Source organism: Periplaneta americana, chromosome 2 (assembly GCF_040183065.1).
Source record: "Periplaneta americana isolate PAMFEO1 chromosome 2, P.americana_PAMFEO1_priV1, whole genome shotgun sequence".
In the NCBI taxonomy this organism is placed as follows: Eukaryota; Metazoa; Arthropoda; class Insecta; order Blattodea; family Blattidae; genus Periplaneta; species Periplaneta americana.
In genome coordinates this window covers 165717850-165739220 of record NC_091118.1, presented here as the reverse complement: position 1 = coordinate 165739220, position 21371 = coordinate 165717850, and the positions used below count along the sequence as shown (strand labels likewise).

Here is a 21371-nt window from a genome sequence, read left to right as displayed (position 1 = left end):
TTTGATATGAAATCACAACCCCAAGTGAATTGCTTGTCATCGAAATTCCTTTTTCTTCGTATATTTAAGCTTAAACATTTATTCTGATACAAATGACGCAAAAACCATTAATTAGCAACTACGATACCGTTAGTCAGTACTAAACCTTTGCACTAAATAAATATTGAAACAGGTGAGCGTAATGTAAAAACAAACTATAGCACAGTCACTCGAATTTCGAAAAAATGTAGAAAGACACATTATTATCCAGAACACTTCAATTGCAAATGCTGCACTAGATAGAATGGTATCCACAGTTAAATAATCAACATTTCAAATGACACAAATTCTCATTGTGCCTTTTAAATGCTAACAAGAACATTCACCGTACTATATAAACGTCAAGGCCACATGTTTCCACTTTATTATCTCTTCGGCGATTTAAAAGTGTATGTGAGTGATATGTTCGTTCGCTATCTAGTTTTCCTTGACTTGTGTATGTGACGTTCTCTATCGGGCGTCCCTTGCCACTCACACGATTGCAGACAGAAACAAGGTGTTTCTCGTTTATTTCTTCACTGCGACAAAATTTGTAAACAACGGTTTGGGAAAGACAGTGGTCGTCTCCGTGGTGACTGTGATATATAGGCCAATTCTTGCCTCATCTGCTAAACGGCTGGATTGGCATTTATGATGTAAAGCTTACAGCTATTCACAATGTTATTATAAATACTAACAGTTCGGCGATTTTACACGCAGTGAGTTGTGTAATCCGGTGTAGCAAACCAGCTTCAACGGCTGACAATGAAAGGATCAGTGTGCTGATCACACGTTATCTACATACTGGTCTGCTGCGGGTAAGTGGACGTGAGACTTATAAACGGCTGGTAGGCTTTGGTTGTATTAAGGCTACTGATCCACGTATTATGATTATGATCATGATGATGACGATGATTATTATTATTATTATTATTATTATTATTATTATTATTATTATTATTTAGTTAAATACACTGTAACTTGTATCATTGCAAATTCTATCAGCTTCTTTTGTTTCTGGCTAAGTGGAAGAGAAGGCCTGATAGCCTTAACTTCGCTAGAATAAAATTATTATTATTATTATTATTATTATTATTATTATTATTATTATTATTATTATTATTCTAATAAAAGTCGTTGAGATGGAAAGACAGACGTTAGGTCCTTTTTATAATGTCCACAATTTTAATGTCCATTTTATTATGTTCATTACATAAAAGTCCATTACACTATGTCCATAAATATATGTCCAATGAAGTATATATCCACTTTATTTTTGTCCAATTGCACAAATTTTATGTCCACATTTTTACGTCCACTACATGACTACAATACATTATGTCCACCTACAAATTTACTTCAATTCCCTACTCAATCTCTTCTGCCTGTTCATCTTCATACAGCTTCAGATGATAACTAATAGTTTTGAGGCAAGTTCTGATGTGCCCTTCTTCGTTGTAGTGGTTATAATTTCGAACATCTCTTCTACTCGACTTAAATTTTGTAGGTACGATCTTTTAATAGGGTTTCGTACATTCAAATGCCTGCCAAACAATTGGATTATTATGATTTCATTATTCCTTTGGTCTTTTTTGATAAATTCCAAGAATTTCCAGACCGACGCGTGATGTGTGATGATGTGTTTCTGAAAGCGGTTGTGCCAGCCCTCGACTATGTTAGTTGTTCGATGTTGTCCTGCCAGAACCTGATAATAAGTGTTCCATATTTCAGGTGCGAATCTAGGTGCCATTGCTCTTCTTCTTCCTCGAGCAGGTGTTCCTCGGATGTAAGTTCTTTCCATGTGCAATGTTAATCCATTACGTCAGGCTCAATATTATCTATAAGGCTATCAAAATCAGCCTGAACATCTTCAAGTGGTACAAAAGGAATTGACATGAAAGTGGACTTAAATAAATGTGGACATAAATAAAAGTGGACATAAATGAAAGTGGACTTAAATAAAAATGGACATAAATAAAAGTGGACATAATAGTCAGGGACCCAAAAAAATGGACGCACATAAAATGTGGACATGAATGAAAGTGGACAAAAATATTAGAGAACATAAGTCATAGGGACATGGTTTCGATGGACTTAACGTCTTGGAAGCGTTGAGATGATACTACGGCGTTAATGGAGCAATAACGAAATAAAATAACAGACAAAATGGAAATAAGAAGAGGAAACATAAGCATGATAGTTTTATTCGTTATCAATATGACAGGACTCTCCCTGGGGTCGAATTCGCCACTTCTTAATTGAGAATATTTAGAGTGTTTCGGTGTGATATCCAACTTTTTATGTACAGTACGTCTATGGTTTGACTAAATAACAAAACATTAACGTAACCAAGTGTGAATGAAACGTTATCTCTGGGAAAATAACTCACAGTCACAAGATGTGCTGAAAGTCCCCCCCTCTTCCTGAAGTCACATTCTTGCCCGTTTCACCATGTTTCCAGATATATACCTCAACAAGCCTACGTCGATATTGTTTAATTCGGCTGTGATGTTTGTCAGGAAATCTCGAATGGTTCGTCGTCTGTTTCTGTAGACTCTTTCCTTGAGATAGCCCCATAGAAAATAATCTCGTGACGTCAAGTCTGACCTTTGAGGCCACAAATCTTCAGTGATAACAAAGTCCTCGAAAAAGCTGCTGATGTATGCAATGGATTCATTAGAGGTGTGGCATGTGGCGCCATCCTGTTGAAAATATCCCTGTATAAGTTCGATGTCGTCTAGGTGCTCCACGAAGCCCGTGAAAATATTCTTGTACACATCAGTATTTAGAGTTTTTTTCCCAAAGAAAATAGGTCCAATATCCTATCACAGTCTAATACATAATGTATTAGACTGTGATCCTATGACCGGATATTGCACACCACATTCCAAATTTTTCTGAATGAAGTGATGTCTCATGGTACACATATGCTTGTGTTTGAAGAATTTACATAGCCTGAAAGATGAATGAATGGATATGTGACAACAATGAACGTTATAATTATATATCGAAGACAATCTGCCTTCTGTCGTTACGCACTGAAACTTCTGATTTCGTGCATCATTTCAATGTACGTAATTTAAAAGTCACCTGTGATTTCAGAGTTACAGCTGTGAGTAATTAAAAATGGAATATCACACGTAAACACTCTGTACCAAATACTGATTTATTAACCTCATATCTTCCGGACCCTTTACATTGTTGTTTTATATTGATTTTATATAGTTGACATTTCGGACCTTATATATTCGTATATTTCTGTATTTTTATAAACATTTTTGTTTTGAAATGTGCTATACAACTTATTTTTGGTGGCCTTAGTTTTATTATTTTATTGGTTCGTTTTGAATACTACCTAGAGTCTGAGAACTGCTCACTTTTATGAAGCTTTACAAATCACCTTACTCATTTGTGTACTTCGTTTTTACCGTGACAACGCTTTTTATTTCTTTTTAGCATTCTGATTATTGTATTAGTTGTGTCTTTGTTTTATGAGGAATTTTAGATAAGGGCGCAAACAGTCATAGTAGCTGACGCGCCCTTTTTAAGCCCCACTAACTAAATAACTTACTAATTAACTAACTAACTATTAGCTCATTCGGCCAATGTGACTGCGGTTTTCATGGTTTTCCTCAGTCATAAAGGCAAATGCCGGATTGGAGATTTACATACCATTATTCATTACTGCCTAATCACCAATATCATAAACATTAAAACAAAATCTAAATCAGTTACATGATCACAAGCCATCTACAACACACGACAATGGAAGCAGGAACTCGTCATTAATATTTAACAGCCTACTGATATAGCTTATCCAAAGATTTCACACACGCTGTATGACAGTAGATGTTAAAGTGTGTACAAATAAACTTAAAAAAAATTGGAATAATACGCAGAATGAATAATATAAATAATATACACTCTTTGACACGGAAAATGGTCGCTCTCCTGTAGCGTGAATTTGTCTGTGTCATGCGGTTTCACCCGAGATTCACACAGGGAAATATTAAGCGTCGAGGATCGAGGATGAAATCAAGTCGTAGCAGCGATGTATCTGTATGTTACCCTAGATCATATATGTAACAGATAACTCCTCGCTACGTTAAAATCGGCAGCACTTTGAAGAGAACCGCCAGGATCGCCACCCGTCCGCCGTAAACGAACACGAGATGGCAACACAGTCGCTAATGCAATTCAAATGAGAATTATGACGTGACTCCTTATGTAACAACTAGATGGCAGCGTAGTAGTAGTGAACCTGACAAAAGTTGTTAACCTCAAAGCCTATAAGCCCGATATATCTGTTACATATATGATCTAGGATGTTACGAAACGACATATTCCCTACGAAGCCTATGGCTTAAGGGTGGAGCTCTTTTTTCTCGTTTCAAAGGTTAGGCTTACGTACAAGACGAAGCCTGGCTGGTAGCTGGTAGCCTGACGGCTACCTTGCTAGAAGGAATGCTTAAACATTACGCAATGGAGACGTGCAAGACGAAGACTGTTCGGTCGATTGCTACATAGGCTGTTAGCCCGCTGGTAGCTAGTAGAATGAATCCCTTAATTTTTTTCAAGCTACCAGCGATCTAAATGCCTTTACTGCGCAAGCGTCCTGAGAGTCCGTACAACTTCCTCATGTGCTAAACGCTTAATGCTATCCATTTCGACGCGTATTGTGGTTCGATTAATATTAATTTCAAATATTTACAGTGTTTTTTTAGTTGTTTATTTAACGACGCTGTACCAACTACGAGATTATTTAGCGTCGATGAAATTGGTGATGGCGAGATGGTATTTGGCGAGATGAGGCCGAGGATTCGCCATAGATTACTTGGGATTCACCTTACGGTTGGGGAAAATCTCGGAAAAAACCTAACCAGGTAATCAGACCTAGCGGGGATCGAATCCGCGCCCGAGCGCAATTTCAGACCGGCAGGCAAGCGCCTTAACCGACTGAGCTACGCCGATGACTTTTATAATGTTTGTAAGCAGGCTCATCCCGACTACCAAAACTTATATCTTATTGTGAAATTGTGAGATGAAGTAGAAGTTGAAATGGATACCAATAAAGATAAAGGTAGCCCTTTCACATGCCATAAAGGTCCTTGAAGGCCATAGAGATAGAGTCCCATGCTTTCTTGACCTCTCCACTAGATCCAAGGTGGTGTGAAATGGATCCCAATAAAAGTAAATTTCTAAATGAAAAGTTTATATTTTATTAAATGACGATTTTAGAAATTTGAGGTAATTATTGGTACTGGCCATTTGATATTAATACGTATTATTTTATTAATGTTCTATTCGCATTAGAATTAACGATATGGGATTTAATGAAAGTGTTTCATTATGACAGAAGACGCTTTCCACAAAAGTGGAATTATTTACGTGGTTATTTCAGCAATGAAATTGCAAAATATATAAAGTACTTTTAGGAGATCCTGTAAACCAATACGGTTCATCTTAGCACTTTTACAAATTATTATTGTTTTTAAACGAACATTTTGTAAAGCAGAGTGAGTTCAGCAACAATGACTGGCAGATATAAACAAGTTTCGTTTTGATCACCCCGATTTTTTACCAGCAACGAGGTATACTTGTTTTTTTTTTTTTTTTAAGATGGGACATGACAGGAGCGTTGTGATCGGAAAAACAACTGAATGTCACATAGCGTGGTAGGTCTGTTGCTATGGTAACAACGGTTGAGTTGCCAAACTTACACTTCCCACATGACGAGTGCTTAATAGCTCTCTTGGCGACATTTATTGTGCACCAGTGTTAGCATTGGTACGTTTCGTCTTTGATTATCTGTCGATTTTTGTATTGTTTTCTTACCTTCGCGTCAATCGTCAATGAATGTTTTAACGTCAGCCATCTTAACGACAATTGCTAGCTTCCATCAGCTGGCAGGATGGCAGTCCATATTTGCAACATGGCACTGTAGTTCCAAGCTCGGCCACTTAACTGTCATGTCCCATCTTTAAAAAAACAAGTATAGGCTACGAGCGACGAGCTCGTTAACCAGCCAGGCTTGTACGTACCCAAAGACGGGTTTCGAATCTCTCTAAGTAAAATACGCGTTTAAACACAGTGCACACGATGATTCCCGAGTTCTGAACAGCGACCAATTTCCGTGTCAAAGAATGCACAGAAGGACCAAATTTATATGGGAATATGGAGTGGAAGATTGAAACCTTCAGATTAGAATAGAGATGGGTAAAAAATAACACAACAGTTATTTTGGAACTGTTCCGGTCTCGGAACTGTTGCAAAAATTAACAGTAGGTCGGAGCCTCCTGTTCCGAAATAACACTGTTCCGACTCCGAGCTGCTCACTTGTCCAGTTGTTGCGGGCCAGCAGTACTGCGTTGCGCAAGGCATGTTCCGGCTCCGAGACAACAGAGAACAGTCGGAACCAACGAGTTAGAAAGTCTCTTTCTAACTCGTTGGTCGGAACCCGTTCCGTTGAACCATGACAGCTCCGGCTACACTGTTCTCGTCGTTCTTTATGTTGTACTTGGAACTTCGTTGGAACTTGAAACTCTCACGTGGATGGATGGGGAAGCATGGAAATTGAAATGCCTGGAGTGTGGTCATGAATAATGACACTAATGACACAGAGCGAGGTGCGATGCGAAGTTTAAATTCTTGCATTGGTACAGATACGTTTCTAACATTTTACTAAGCCAGTGGGGAGGTTTCAGGTTTCACTACTGCTAATATATAAATATATCTTTTTATTATTTATGAAATTATAATGTAATCATTATTATAACTAAGCATTAAGAAAAGCAAAAATAAGTATTAATGTTTTGTTTTGTTTTTTTTTAGGCTTACTATTTAACACGGAGAACAAAAATTACATGCTACACGTTTTACATGTCATGTTAAATTTTTGAGTTGGCTACCGTGTCGTTATGATTATGTACCAAAACTATAAGTGTTGTATTCAACAGCTGTTTAGTTACTGAACATGAAGCTTCTGCTCGCATACACAGCAAGTTTCCAAAACCTATTCGAATGTGCGTTGGAATGTCATCTATTGAGAAGCATGTGTGCTATGTCATGCCGATAACGTATTTCAAGAGGAGTCCGAGCGATGAATGCTCCAACGCTATGTGGAAGCTGCTTGGGGAAGAGGGAAGGTACTCTTTTGAACTCCTCAAAAGGAGCGAGAGTCAATAAACGATTCCGACTCATCTCTAGAGTAGGTACTTGTAAAGTTCTGTTATTTCGGAACTGTTGTTTGGAACATAGTATTTTTCCGGAACCGGAACAGTCGAAACTGTTCCGAGAAAAGAACAACTTTGCCCATCACTAGATTAGAATGACTGAAAGCTTGTCATTAGGGACGCAAAGGCTAACCTGTAAGGGGCTATATACTAAACATGTGATGTATGGCTGGTCCTCAGTATTTCAATGTCCCTTACGAGTCTTACACCCAATTACAAAGATGTCACCTTCTCATCGAACGTGGATTGCCTCTGTATCTGAGAGGATCGCTGACATCCTTAGCGGAGCTTCATCACAGTGGGTGTAATTATACCCACACTCCAACGCGATGACTGCATCTTGGCAATTGATGGAACAATTACACCACTTGAGTGTGATAACACCACTGACTTGTAGGTCATATGTCACTAACAACTTTGTGTTTTAACTTAAAGGTGACGAGATGGATAGATCTATTAATTCGTGGCAATGTTCAACAGAGTCCAGTCACTTTTACAGCAAGCGCCTTGACGTTGAAATAAGACATGCACCGAAAAAATCAATCATGTTAGCTGACCTCGGTGGTGCAGTCATTATCGTGCTGACAACGGAATCCGAAATTCGCGGGTTGAAACCCGGGAGGGGGGATGGATTTTTAAGGGCGATAAACTTCTTAGCATGATTTTATTCTGGAAGAAAGAGAGTGAAAGAGGGAAAAATTGTAACGTTTTGAAATGAAAGAGTTACTCATGGTACCATGGAAACAGAAGTGTAAGATGTACAGCTGTCAAAAAAAAAGTGGCCGCACTCGTGAACAGCGAATATTTTCAAAGTCCACTTCGGGTCGCGGCGATGTTACACGATGCATGTGCTTGTACAAGCAGTTCCGGAACTATGAAAGTGTTCTATATCTGCGCCTCGTAGACCAGCGGTAGAGTGCTTGTTTAATGATTCAAAGGTCGTGGGTTCGGGCCTTCTTCAAGTTTTCATTTTATTTTTTAATCGTTCTTTAGCGATGTAAATGATATTCAAATTATCATTTATATCCAGTTATCGTTCTTTATGGGTATCACGTTATTTATATTTTGTTATCGTTCTTTAGAGATATGAATAAAATTCAAGTCATCATTTGTATTCTGTTATCGTTTTATAACGATATGAATAGTAATTATTACTATTGTAGCTACAGTATCTCCAATGGGGGTTAGCCCTATATTACATATGTATGTTAGGGCTATAGTTTTATACACAAAAAAGATAAGCATAAAGAGAAATGGAAAAGAAAATTAAATTAGCTTACGCGATGTAAACAAAACATAAACAATCCGTAAATTAGGCATTGCGATTGCAAAACAAATATCAGGTATCAATTTGAAACATACAAAAACATTAACAATACACATACGTAACACTTCTATAACACAAATATGCAGCTTTCTGTACCATACATCATAAATTAATATACAATAGTCACACAAACACAATCAAACTATAATTACGAAATTGCGACGACATCAAGCATCCCATAACTGACTCACATACATAACAAATCAAGCATCCGTTACAACACATACACTTCAACATAATAACCACACTTTTAAAAGTTACAAATTTTGCTCCAAGAAGAATAAATAGGACACTGTTACTAATTACTATTCTTCTACAATTTCTTAATTACATCCGTAATAAATCTGTGAAATTCCGAAATGAGTAATATTCACGTTTTTTATATTGTTATCGTTCTTTAGCGATTTAAATAATATTCAAGTTATCATTTATATTCTGTTTTTCTTCATTAGCATTATAAAACAATATTAAAGTTATTTATATTGTTATTGTTCTTTCGCAATATATTAATTAAACAAACCAATATTTATCATTTATATTCTGTTATCGTTCTTCAGTGATACTTTATAAATAATATTAAAGTTATTTATATTGTAATCGTTCTTTAGCGATATAAATAACATAAATTTAATATTAGGTTTGGAAAAATCCAGTTGCATAATACTGATATTAGTTTTTCTTTTTGTATTATTACATTATACTATCTTGAACCACAATAAAATGAAAAGGAGTAACGAGGAATTGAACCTGAGACGTTGACATCTAAATTCCGATGTTCGTCCGCTGAGCTACGAGAGCAAAAGTGTGGAAACATTTTCGGAAAAATTGGCCCAATCACACTCTAAGATTTTCTGATGATTCATAGAAGCTAGTCGAGAATGCGGGGGGCAAAGGCTAATTGAGATTTCCCGGTCTCTGACCGGCAGTGGCGTAGCGTCAATGTAACCTAAAAAGCTCAGCTTCCCCAGTTAATAACTTCATAATAAACCTGCAGTTTATGAACAAAATTATGTATTAATTTTAATACAATTTATATTTACTCGTTAAATATTGTGATGCGGCAGCTTAGGATGATTTGTGATGCAGCAGTAAACATGAAGCCTGCACACACCAGCTTCCAACCCCCTCCACTGTTCTCTAAGCAAACTGTTTTCTTTCACGCATTCTTCTGTGTAACCCACCCCGCAGATTTGCCATTCCTTTGTAACTAAACTACCTGGTCGCAAGACTAACAAGAAGCTAGCTTTCACATTGAAAACAGTTTAGTTTCCGAGTTATCCCTTTCGTGAGTTGTGTTCAGTTTAAGTGTTAGTGTGCATTGTGGCTGATATAATAAATAATGAGTGAAATAATAGTTCCTAACACTAATGTACTTGAATTTTTGAGGACAATTCCATTATCAAGACTGACTTACGAACAAAAGTGTGATTTAAAAAACAAACGACCGACTCCTTTGCTGTCAATAAAGGACACAACCAAAAGACAGACGCGTACTTTTCAACCATCATGGTACACGAGATACAAGTGGCTTACAGGGTGTGTGGTGAAGAATAAAATGTATTGTTATGTGTGTATTATGATGGGGAAACATATAATTCTGAATGGTGTACTGAGGGGCTTTCTGATTTAAACAATTTCATGAAGAAAGCCGAGAAACATCAATCATCGAAACAACATTTACTACACAGCGAGTCGTTTCATCTCCTAGGATCAATTCGCATAGAGCATGCTCTTTCAGAATCTGCCCGCCTTCAAACAATGAAACACAATGAAGAAGTTTCGTCCAATAGACGTATTTTAGCACGACTTATTCAGGCAACAATATTTCTGTCAAAACAAGAACTTGCATTCCGGGGTCATAGAGAAAATGAAAGTAGTGGCAAGAGAGGGAATTATTTGGAATTATTGGACCTACTTGCTCAAAATGAGTCATTAATTCGAGACCATCTGCAATCAAATTCTCTTTTTAAAGGAACATCTCCCGATATACAGAATGATTTGATTGAAGTGATAACGTCTGTATTAAATGAGAAAATTAAAAATGAAATTTAAGAAAGTTCTTTCATTTCTGTTCAAGCAGATGAAACCTTAGATGTATCGTGTAAAAGCCAAATAAGCACCATATTTCGCTATTGTATTGAAGACCGCATAGAAGAGCGATTCGTTGGCTTTTATGACGTATCCGGAGACAAGACGGCTTTGGGATTGTCCGAAGTTTTGCGCAAGGTTTTATCAGAATGGCAGATTGCAGGGAATAAAGTTGTAAGTCAGACATATGATGGCACAACGGTGATGTCTGGTAGGGAAGGAGGAGTGCAGAAACTGGTGAGACAATTCTGTCCATAAGCTATTTTTATTCACTGTTATGCGCACCAATTAAATTTAGTGCTTTTGCATGGTTGCAAAACTGTGAAACAAGTTCGTTTATTTATATCTGCTCTAACTGCATTTCACAGCTTTTTCAGTAAGTCTTCCAAGCGAACGGTTTTGTTAAATGAAAAGGGGTTCAAATTGCCACAAGCATGTACAACTCGGTGGAACTTCCATTCTAGAGCAGTTTCAACAATTCTAAAACATTTCAATGACTTGTACAGTGTCTTCACTGCAATAATCGATGATGATTGTCTGTGGGATGGTGATTCCCGGAATTGTGCTGTGGGACTGAAGAGACATATGGATGATCCAATGTTTGTGTACTTGTTGTGTGTATTTGAAGCTTGCTTCGTATACATTGAGCCACTCTTCAGACTTTTGCAATCTACCTCTGCTAGTATCACAGTGTGTCATGCCGAAATACATCTTGCTATTCGCAACTTAGAAAATCTAAGAGAAGATATCTTCATTGAAAACTGCGTCGAGAAAAGTAAAAAGCTAAACAACAATTTGTCATATAATGAAAAACACCAAATATCTTTGAGAGTTTTAATTTATGAATTATTAGATTCTCAAATAGTTCAAATGAAATTGAGATTTGAAGATTTTCCCCGTCTTGAGTTTGTAGAATTAGTTCAGGAAAAAAAATTCATGGACTACAGAACAAAATTCCCCTCTAATCAAGTGGCTGACTTGGTGAAACAGTATCCATTCTTTGATTCGGAAAAACTTGAAAATGAACTACACAACATTTATGCAGATGAGAAGAAACAGTTACCTCCTCAGGAACTCCTAAAATACTTTGTGACTACTGGACTGGATTCCATATATCAAGAAACGACTAAGTTATTAAGACTAATTCTAACTTTCCCTGCCACGACAGCAAGCAGCGAACGGAGTATGAGCACACTCAAAAGGATCAAAATATGTCTAAGAAACTCCATGTCCAATGATCGACTATCGTGTATCAGTGCACTAGCCATTGAAAAAAAACTACTTAGTGAACTCTCTTCAGAATCCTCATTTCTGGAGTACGTTATTGACGTCTTCGCAGAGAAGAAAGAGCGGAGAATGGAGCTCATCTACAGAAAGTTTTAAGGTAAGGGCATCTGATTTTGTAAAATCATGTAGTCAAAAATAATCTTCTGATAAAGATTTTAACGTTGATTGACGTAATTATACTAATACTGTATCTATTGACGGTTAATATTGTGATTTCTCTAAATATGACAGGGAGTGAGCTGATGTTAAATTATACATACTGTACGTGTCTATTTGTTAGAGATATGTGTAAACCATGAAATCATATTTTACTATGTACCATTTGAGGTGATGCCTTACTGGCATTACTTATGAGGTTCCAACGAATCTTCAGACTGCTGACTTCACGTTGACTATTTATTTTAAGACTAAATTTTCGCAACATATATGAAAGACAATTTGAGTTAGCTTCCCCTGCTCAAAATTTCACGCTACGCCACTGCTGACCGGGTCAAACATCCTGATAGAATTAATATTTAACCCTTGCCGTGACTTTCGGTGAAGTCCGGAGGGCCCAATTAGTCAAATCCACTCTCCTCATCTCCACGCTTGGGCCCCCTGGAATTTAATAAGATGCGAAAGAGATAGTGGTGTGCGGAAAGCAACGGGATGTTACCGCATTTAGGCCTATCCTTCCCAAGAAAACTGCAAACATGAACAAAGGAAGCTTTTAATAGAAGAAGAAGGATCTTCTGCGGACCTCTGGAAAAAGAATTAAGGAAGAGACTAGTGAAGTGCTTTGTGTGGAGTGTGGCATTGTATGAGGAAAGAACATGGACATTACGACGAAATGAAGAGAAACGAATTGAAGCATTTGAAATGTGGATGTGGAGAAGAACGGTGCGTGGGAAGTGGACAGACGAATAAGAAATAAAATTGTGTTTGAAAAAGTGAGTGAAGAAAGAATGATGCTGAAACTGATTAGAAAGAGAAAAAGGAATTGGTTGGGTCTCTGGTTGAAAAGAATAATAGACGACATTAGGATATGTGGATCATATGCGGAGACTAAGAGGAAGGCAGAAAATAGGAAAGATTGGAGATTGCTGTGTTTACAATGAAAGACCTGCCCATGGACAGAACATTTATGTGTGTATGTTCAGAATGCCTGGAATATCGTGTCTAAGAACAGTCGCTATTTGCAAAGACTAGTCAATTCCATGCCCACTCGACTGCAAGATGATCGAGATAAGAGGAAGATAGACTAAATATTGAATTGTGGCTTTTTGTTTTGTTTTTTGAACGCTTAATTGTTTGAATGTTTTAAGGCCGACGCCAGTAAATTTGTTATGTTTATGCCACGAAAGATATTTTATTGAGAATAAAATCTTTTTTCTTTCCTTTTGCAGCCACAATATCATAATGATAATGATAAAGTCATGGCATAATATATTAATGAACCTGATGTTAATTACAAAAATAATCATAAAAGAGAAAGGAGCCATTATGTCTAGTTTGTCTCTCTCAAAAACAGAACAAAAAAGGACATAAAACGCACGAGGTTGTAGTCGAACGCAGGACCTCATGAATAAGAGGCCTGAACGCTACCATTATGCTATCGAATAACACACAGTATACTTCAATTATAACTGTAGATATCAGGCAACGTGGTCCAACAACATGTAACATCGCCTGTCTCCGAATTGTAGCGAAGATATCCGAAAGGAACTTTGTTTCAGGAGAGCGGCCACTTTTTCTTTTGACAGCTGTACGTGTCCCGAACCAACGCATATGATCTCCCCGATTATAAACACAAATAACAAGAGCAACATAGATTCTATTCAAATTTTTATTTTACTAACTTACAGAAGAATGTTTGCCATTTTGACATCACTTTGTTTTAAAGATAATATCGTCCAATGCTTGCCCTCACGAGCTACACTCTCCTCAAACAGCGACTGTGCGTCTTTCTTCCTCAAAACAGTATGGCTATTACTCCAAATTGTGCAACAGCACATCAAACAGTAATACGCTCGCTGTGGAGAGGTCTCTGATGCATTTCTCGAATATTTTCTGGAGACCGACATGAAATGTTTTGTTTGTTGATGCAGTTCGACATATCAAATGAGCTTAGTCCCTTCTGAGCACAGTAGCATCGCCTGAAACATTTTCCAATATGATCTGCAAGCATCTTGGCGGTTGAGCCACTCACGTTGACGAAGTTTCTGTACCACCATAACTACGGATGGAACTTGAGGTCTAGGTATAATATTAGTTTAACACTTTGATCAGATATTCCCAATACGAGAGCACGTTTAATGGCTGAACCTCGTGGAGATATGGTAACAGCATGCCACAGCGTTGCAATCACAGTCACCATTTTTTAAAAATGCTCAACAAGAAAATGCACGATGTTCTTCTATCCACGCCATGATGGTAACTGAAAAGGCATGGTTTTTTGCTGCTCAAAGATATATGCCACTCAAGCGTAACTATCAAGAAAGTTCAAGAAACCAGTATGGCGACCAATTCAAATCGGGGAGATGATTCTGCATGCGCGGGAAAACTATGTCGTCATGGCTGCAACTTGCCACTACAAGAGCTGAGAAGTTCTTTGATCTTCAGTAGGAGATTCAGTTGTGAGGTGAGAGGTGTGGAATTTATGCACATGTGTTTGTTACAACATGGCGAACACAGTAGAAAGTCTGTTAGAACTCTGGAAGAAAAAATGGAAATAAAACAGTTGGATAGGCCCACTCCAGATTTAAATTTAATTCAAGTTATTAACAAAATATGAGGTTCAATAGACAACAACGACTCAGAAATTTCATCAATAACAACGGCAGAAAACAAGCGCCGAAAACTTGCGTGCCGACGCGACGTTCCGATAAAAAGAAATTGTGTGATAGAATTATGCGAGAAGCTCGTCTGAAAGATGTTTTTCATCAGTTAAGAGAATAAAGACCTTCCTTCGTAATCCAATGTCAGAGAAATAGCTTACAATTAGTGAACTTGTGATGCTGTCGCTTGAGAAGACTATGGTTGCCAACTTACAAGGATTCAAGTCGAGAATGATTAATAAATTCTTCAGCAGAAAGCAACCAGTACAAACTTCATTTTTCGGCAGTGAATGAGTATTAAACGCTTATAATCAGAGACCGGGAGTTTAGGCATTATGAATAATTAAAATAGGCAGGCAAAAAGGCATCATAAATAGCTAAAATAGGCAGGCAAAAAGGCATTATAAAGAGCTAAAATACGCAATAAAAAGCAATTACAAAAACCTTGCACTATAGACCCACAACCTTGCATTTTCCACAAAGGGATTTCGGCAGCAAGAAAAGCTTTACATAAGTTGAATGCAAATTGATATTTTCGACCCGATGTTATGAATTAATGATTACTATTTTGCGTTAAATGCAAATATAATTAAATTATTTTCTTTTTAAATCAGTATTACCTACCTCTTCTTACCTAACAAAGTAACACATTTCCGTTACAACAGAATTAAAGAAGAAAAGATAATTAATATGACGTGTGCTTTTCGTTCACTATTGGAACCAATTTTATTAGAACAGATGTCGCCAGGAGGGACGCACTAAAGTAAAAAGAGGGACTCCATCATCGAAAAGTTTGAGAAACATTGGTGTAAAGAAGGGTATCTGTATACCAATACTTGACAGGCACACATTGCGAGCCTCTCTGGTCGTGTTGTCAGAGCGTCACAGAGCCACCGCTGAGAAAACACATGACAAGAAATAAATATCCATCCCCGTGGGAGGAAGATAAATCTCTTCCATTGCCCACGCCGGGGATCGAACCTCAGGCCACTTGGATCGCAAGCACATAACTTATTCAACAGATCCAACGCCTTGAACAAGTTTCGATCTCACTAGTAATAAAATAAATTATTATAAGTGAAACAGGTGTAGGAAGAGAGTAAGTTATGGGCCGTATTAGATTCTCATTCTAAATGCACGGTTGTAAATAATAAAATCAACACGCTTGTCGAAATAAAGTTTAATGTCAAAGAATAGGGTTGCAGCAATAATTTTAACACCATCAGCTCTGTCAATTTAATTTTGGTTAAAATAATAGTTTAATTTAACGAAAGTACGTTATCTAATTATCGAATTAAAGTCGCTAATAAAGCATATTATTCACTTATCCCTCTAATTAGGTATCGTGGAGCCAATTGGAGAAGTCGAATTGAACTATATAAAACAATGATCCGTAATATAATTATATATGGAAGTGAAAATTGGACTTTCGCAAAAAAAATCACAGAATGCAGTTGACAACTTCGAAAGGAAGGTGTTAAGGAGGATATGTGGACCAGTGGTAAGGGAAGGAAAATGGAGAATCCGATATAATCATGAATTATACACCTTATACAACGATATAGCTTTGTCAACTTTCATACGGATCAGAATACTGCAATGGACAGGACATATAGTCAGGATGGAGAAGAGAAGGATATCAAGGAGAACTTCAGAGGGGCAACATGGAGGGAAAAGACCTGCTGGAAGACCACGGAATAGATGGGAGTATATGGTTCAAGAAGATACTACCAGTTTGCTGCGATTGCGGATCTGGAAGGTGGGGGCAAGGGATAGAGAAGAATGGAGAGGAAGAATTGGGAAGTCCATGGCCCGAAAACAGGCCGAAGAGCCATAGATAGATAGTTTATCTAATTATTATTATTAAAAATATAGACTAACATTTGCATTAAAAACATTTAATTTCATACCATATTCTTCAGTTAATTCTATGAAAGCGTCAAAGACTACCGCTGTGGAATAACGGTTAGCATATATGACCGTGGAACGAGCGGGCCCGGGTTCAAATCCTGGTCGAGACAAAACACCAGGTTGAAGCTTTTCCGGGGTTTTCCCTCAACCCATTAAGAGCAAATGCTGGGTAACTTTCGTCGCTGGACTATGGATTCATTTCGCTGGTATTAACACCTTTATTTCACTCAAACGCTAGATAACCATCACAGTTGATAAAACATCGTAAATAAAACCAATTAAAACAAAAAAGCTTCAGAGTCCGCTGGAGAGATCAGCAGTCAGCAATATTTATTAGGTACTGTGGAAACTATTTTTAAATCATCGGTAAATAATTCATATTATTTTTGTAATAATAATAATAATAATAATAATAATAATAATAATAATCGACTTGAGGATTAGATTCTTTGATCTGCTCCGTCCTCATTAGAAATCAGTAGCGGTATTCAGTGATAATGTAGTCAGCAATGAGCAAGATCACTTCTGAAGACATCATAGGAAAAACATTCAACAAGGGACATAATCCTATTGGAGAGGGATGAATCTTCACTTCTCTGTCGGGAATAGGACCAAGGACATTTTAATCTGTAGTTTTATACACCATCATTTGAGCTGTGACAGTTGACACCACAGTAAAAATTACGCGAAATTTAAATGCTTTGGCTTGGCTTTTAAGGGCTGGACCCAGGACGGATCCTTGACTTTAGGTTCACAATAACCAGGATAGGAATCGAACCCAGGCCGCCTGAATGGAAGGTCAGCGTGACAGCGCTAAGCCATAAACGGAGCAAATTAAATCGGACACTCTTTACTTTCTGTGTTATACTTTCTTTCCGTTTTTGCGAATCAATATGAGTTATGTGCTAATAAATGCAAAGCAGGACAAGTTTTCTAGTCCGCTGTTCAATTAAACGAGAGCTGTGGTGTCAGCTCGCATAATGCTTATGTAACTGGGGCATAATGATTTCATACGAGTTTGGACAATGACGTCCATCGTCACTGCCAGGCACTATAAAAGTTGTATCTCGCAATTATAAATGGCATTGATGAGTCATCATTTCTTTTTATTGGTAGTTGAAATACAGGGTGTAACGAAACGCATTAATCGAAACTTATTTAAGGCTATCTTACTTATTCCTACACCACAATAGGAAGATTATAAAACTCTGATTAAAATATGAATTACAGAAAAGGAGAATTCTGAAAATGGAACGTTGATAATAAAATCTGTGGTGTTCGGGTAAAGGGGTATAAGTCATTTTTTGTCCAGATGGAATTTTGTTCCCCAGATGAACACACAAGTTAAATTATACAAGTGGGTGTGCTAAAATCAAAGAATACTAGCAGTTGATGTGTTTTATTTGTGTAGAAAATTATTTGTAATAAGGGTTCCAAGTTTAATTTTCATTTATCTCCGAACTCATTTTTATGATTTATCTCCCTTTACCCAAACACCACAGAAATTATACAGAATCTTCGCATTATCATCATCACAACCATCACATACATTACCATTAAATTAACCTATTTATGGTCTTCCCGAAATAAAGAATTTAGTACCACTTTTTCCTTTCTGTCTGTCTGTCTCTCTCTCTCTCTCTCTCATATTATGTGGAATATAACACGTAGGCTTACCCTATCAAAAAACGCTTTGTATATTAAAATATTAAAAGTGGATTTTCAATTTAGAATTGGCTGAATGCTTGAAGTTCAATAATAATAATAATAATAATAATAATAATAATAATAATAATAATAATAATAATAATAATAATAGAATACCCCGAAATAAGGGTCTAATTACGTAGGGAAACAATGTATCATATACCCTTATTCCGGAGAAGTATTCAATTATTATTATTATATTATTATTATTATTATTATTATTATTATTATTATTTATTAATTAATTTATTTAAAAAACCTTTCAATTGCAGAAGTAAATTAGCTATGCACATGTCATTTTTTAAAATAATACTTTCCGTAAATGAGTGAAATAAAATAAAATAGTACATTATGCAACGAGCCTATAATGGTAGTAATTAAGACGCGAGTATGTTTGTTTATGAAACGAGCGCAAGCTCGTTTCATAATTTTCATATGAGCGTCTTAATTACCATTATAGGCAAGTTTCATACGACTTTTTATGCTCGACCATATTTCTAACTTGAAATTATCCGTAAGTTTTCATGTTATGGTTATGTTAAGTGACGAACAGACCTGACCTGAATTGTGAGATGTGCGCAGACGCGAAAGTATTGATTTTTTCCGAAACACGAATGTCATTGACCTTGATATAATCTAGAGAATAACATGAAGATTAGGCTTGATATAACCTGGAAATTGATTTAGATTTGAAAAACGAGATGACAAATTGAATTTATTTGAATATTATTTACAATTAACGCTAATTATTATAGTAACAGAACATAACCTTCTGCGGCAGTAATGGATTTCCAGCCTCCGTGACTTTTCGCTAATTGTCTTTCGATTGCATATCCGAGGATAATCGATACTTGCGGTTTTATAATGGTACAATCAGTAAAAAGGTGACCTTTCATTGGCTGAACAACTGAATTATAATGAATAGGTGTACTTTAATGAGGTGCATTAAAGGGCTACTACCAGGTGTATAATTACTACATTTCGGCATGGTCGAGCATAAAGTATGTAATAGCAGTAGCAATAGTAATGGTTAGTTCCGTTCCATAACGTCGTGGTCTAAAGTGCCAGGACTTGCGTTCCGGAATGCGCGCTGGTTCGAGTCTTCTGGAGAAGAAATTTTCTCATGAATTTTCGGCAAGTAGACGGGACCGGTGCCCACTCACCATCGTGATGAAATTGGGAAGCTACAATGAGTACGAAAATCCGGTTTCTTCAGCCAGCTATAATGGCCGGGGAAATCATAGTGTTGATCACACGTTAGCCCTATGCTGGTCCACCGCTGTGTAGTAACGGTTAGCATGTCTGACTGTGAAACGAGCGGGCCCAAATTGGGGCATGTTATCTAGTTGGGGACTTTGCCGAGGTTTTCCTTCAGCCATCTGAAGCGCAATGGCTGAGTAACTCATTTCTTCATCGTTTCTTCACATGTTACTACCACCATTACTACAGTTAGGGTAAGCTATGGTGCAGCGTACTGTATACGTGCAAGAACGCGACCGTTCGACGATAAATATCATTTACAAGCATTCTTCGAAAGCCAGCTCGCGAAGCACGGAGGGGGCTGGTCTAGGAACGAGTACGATTGGCTTCTCGGAACCTGGATACTAGCGAACCTTACTGTAGTCAGCCGGTGTGGGTTGAGAATTTCCCAGTTCGAGGATTTGCGCAGTAGGCAATGTATAGGTGAGGAGGCGAGACCTGGCATGTGAGCTTTGCGAGAGGGGAAAGAATGAGCTATCAGAAAGAGTTTGTTTCATGATGGTTAATATTATACGAATCTACTGACACGGAAGTTCATCTGAGACTAAAACCTGTCTTCTCCCTCCATACCCATTGGTGATATAGCCACGGCACATGATGAGGTCACAGGACAGGTCTTGCCTCTATACTACTCGTATATCTTCTATCAGTGTTTCTCAATGGTTGGGCCGCGGCCGGTACCAGCCTGACGTCAGTTAAACCAGACCGCGACAGGCCGCGAAATATTTTCCTGGAATTTGTCACTTTACTTTCTAAGCATTTTTTACAAATAAATTTTATAATGGTAATATTCTTAGGAGAATAATTTTCGTGATTATGTTACAAACCGCAGTATAGATCGCCTCTAAACTCTAAATTCTAAAATCAATCTAAATAAGATGTGTCTAGCAAACGCCAGTGACCAAGCCACTTATTCTTTAATTTTTTATTTTTTTATTGGGTTATTTTACGACGCTGTATCAATATATAGGTTCCTTAGCGTCTGAATGAAATGAAGGTGATAATGCCGGTGAAATGAGTCCGGGGTCTAGCATCGAAAGTTACCCAGCATTTGCTCGTATTCGGTTGAGGGAAAACCCCGGAAAAACCTCAATCAGGTAACTTGCCCCGACTGGGATTCGAACCCGGGCCACCTGGTTTCGCGGCCAGACGTGCTGACCGTTACTCCACAGGTGTGGACCTTATTCTTGATAGATCGGGAATTTTTCAGACTTAGAAATCTTTCGACTTTCGGGAAAGGTAATACCGCTGTTTATCACCGGTCATAAAAAGGGCCTGCAAACCGATTACAACAATGGTCGGCGAATCCTCTGTTCTCAAAACTGAACGAAATAACATGTGTTGCATATGTCAATGACCAATTAGATGGGAAGTGTAAATAAATTCTTTTTCACTTAAATAAAATATTAAGGCAGTCTGTATTCAGTTCTCCATACTGAACAGTCACAGTGAATACTGTCTCTTTGCAAGTTCGCATTGCAGTGTGTAAGTGCTTGTTTCAAAACCCGAGGATCATGATTTTTTTTAAGTAATAGCCATACAGATCTAAATATTAATATGAATAAAAGACAAGGAACTTTAGTTAATTCTGGTATTAAGAAATTTCGTACTGAAGGTATTTGTGGCGCAACAATATTAGTGATGCATCCACCTCAAGTCCACAGAGCGATCTCCAGCACAGGCAAAAGGAGAGAAAAATACCAGCACACAGCAGAAAAAGTCTGC

The 21371-nt window shown here is 37.4% G+C and overlaps 1 protein-coding gene across 2 annotated transcripts in view; it reads left to right on the top strand.

Annotated features, from left to right (window-relative positions):
- Window positions 1-468: 468 nt before the first annotated feature.
- LOC138694779 (membrane progestin receptor gamma-like) overlaps window positions 469-21371 on the top strand; it is a 60345-nt gene continuing 39442 nt past the window's right edge. The window contains exon 1 of one of the 2 annotated variants that reach the window (XM_069818841.1): window positions 469-836. The gene's annotated coding sequence lies outside the window, so the exon portion shown is untranslated. The remainder of the gene's footprint in view (window positions 837-21371) is intronic. The other variant, XM_069818840.1, reaches the window with a different exon arrangement.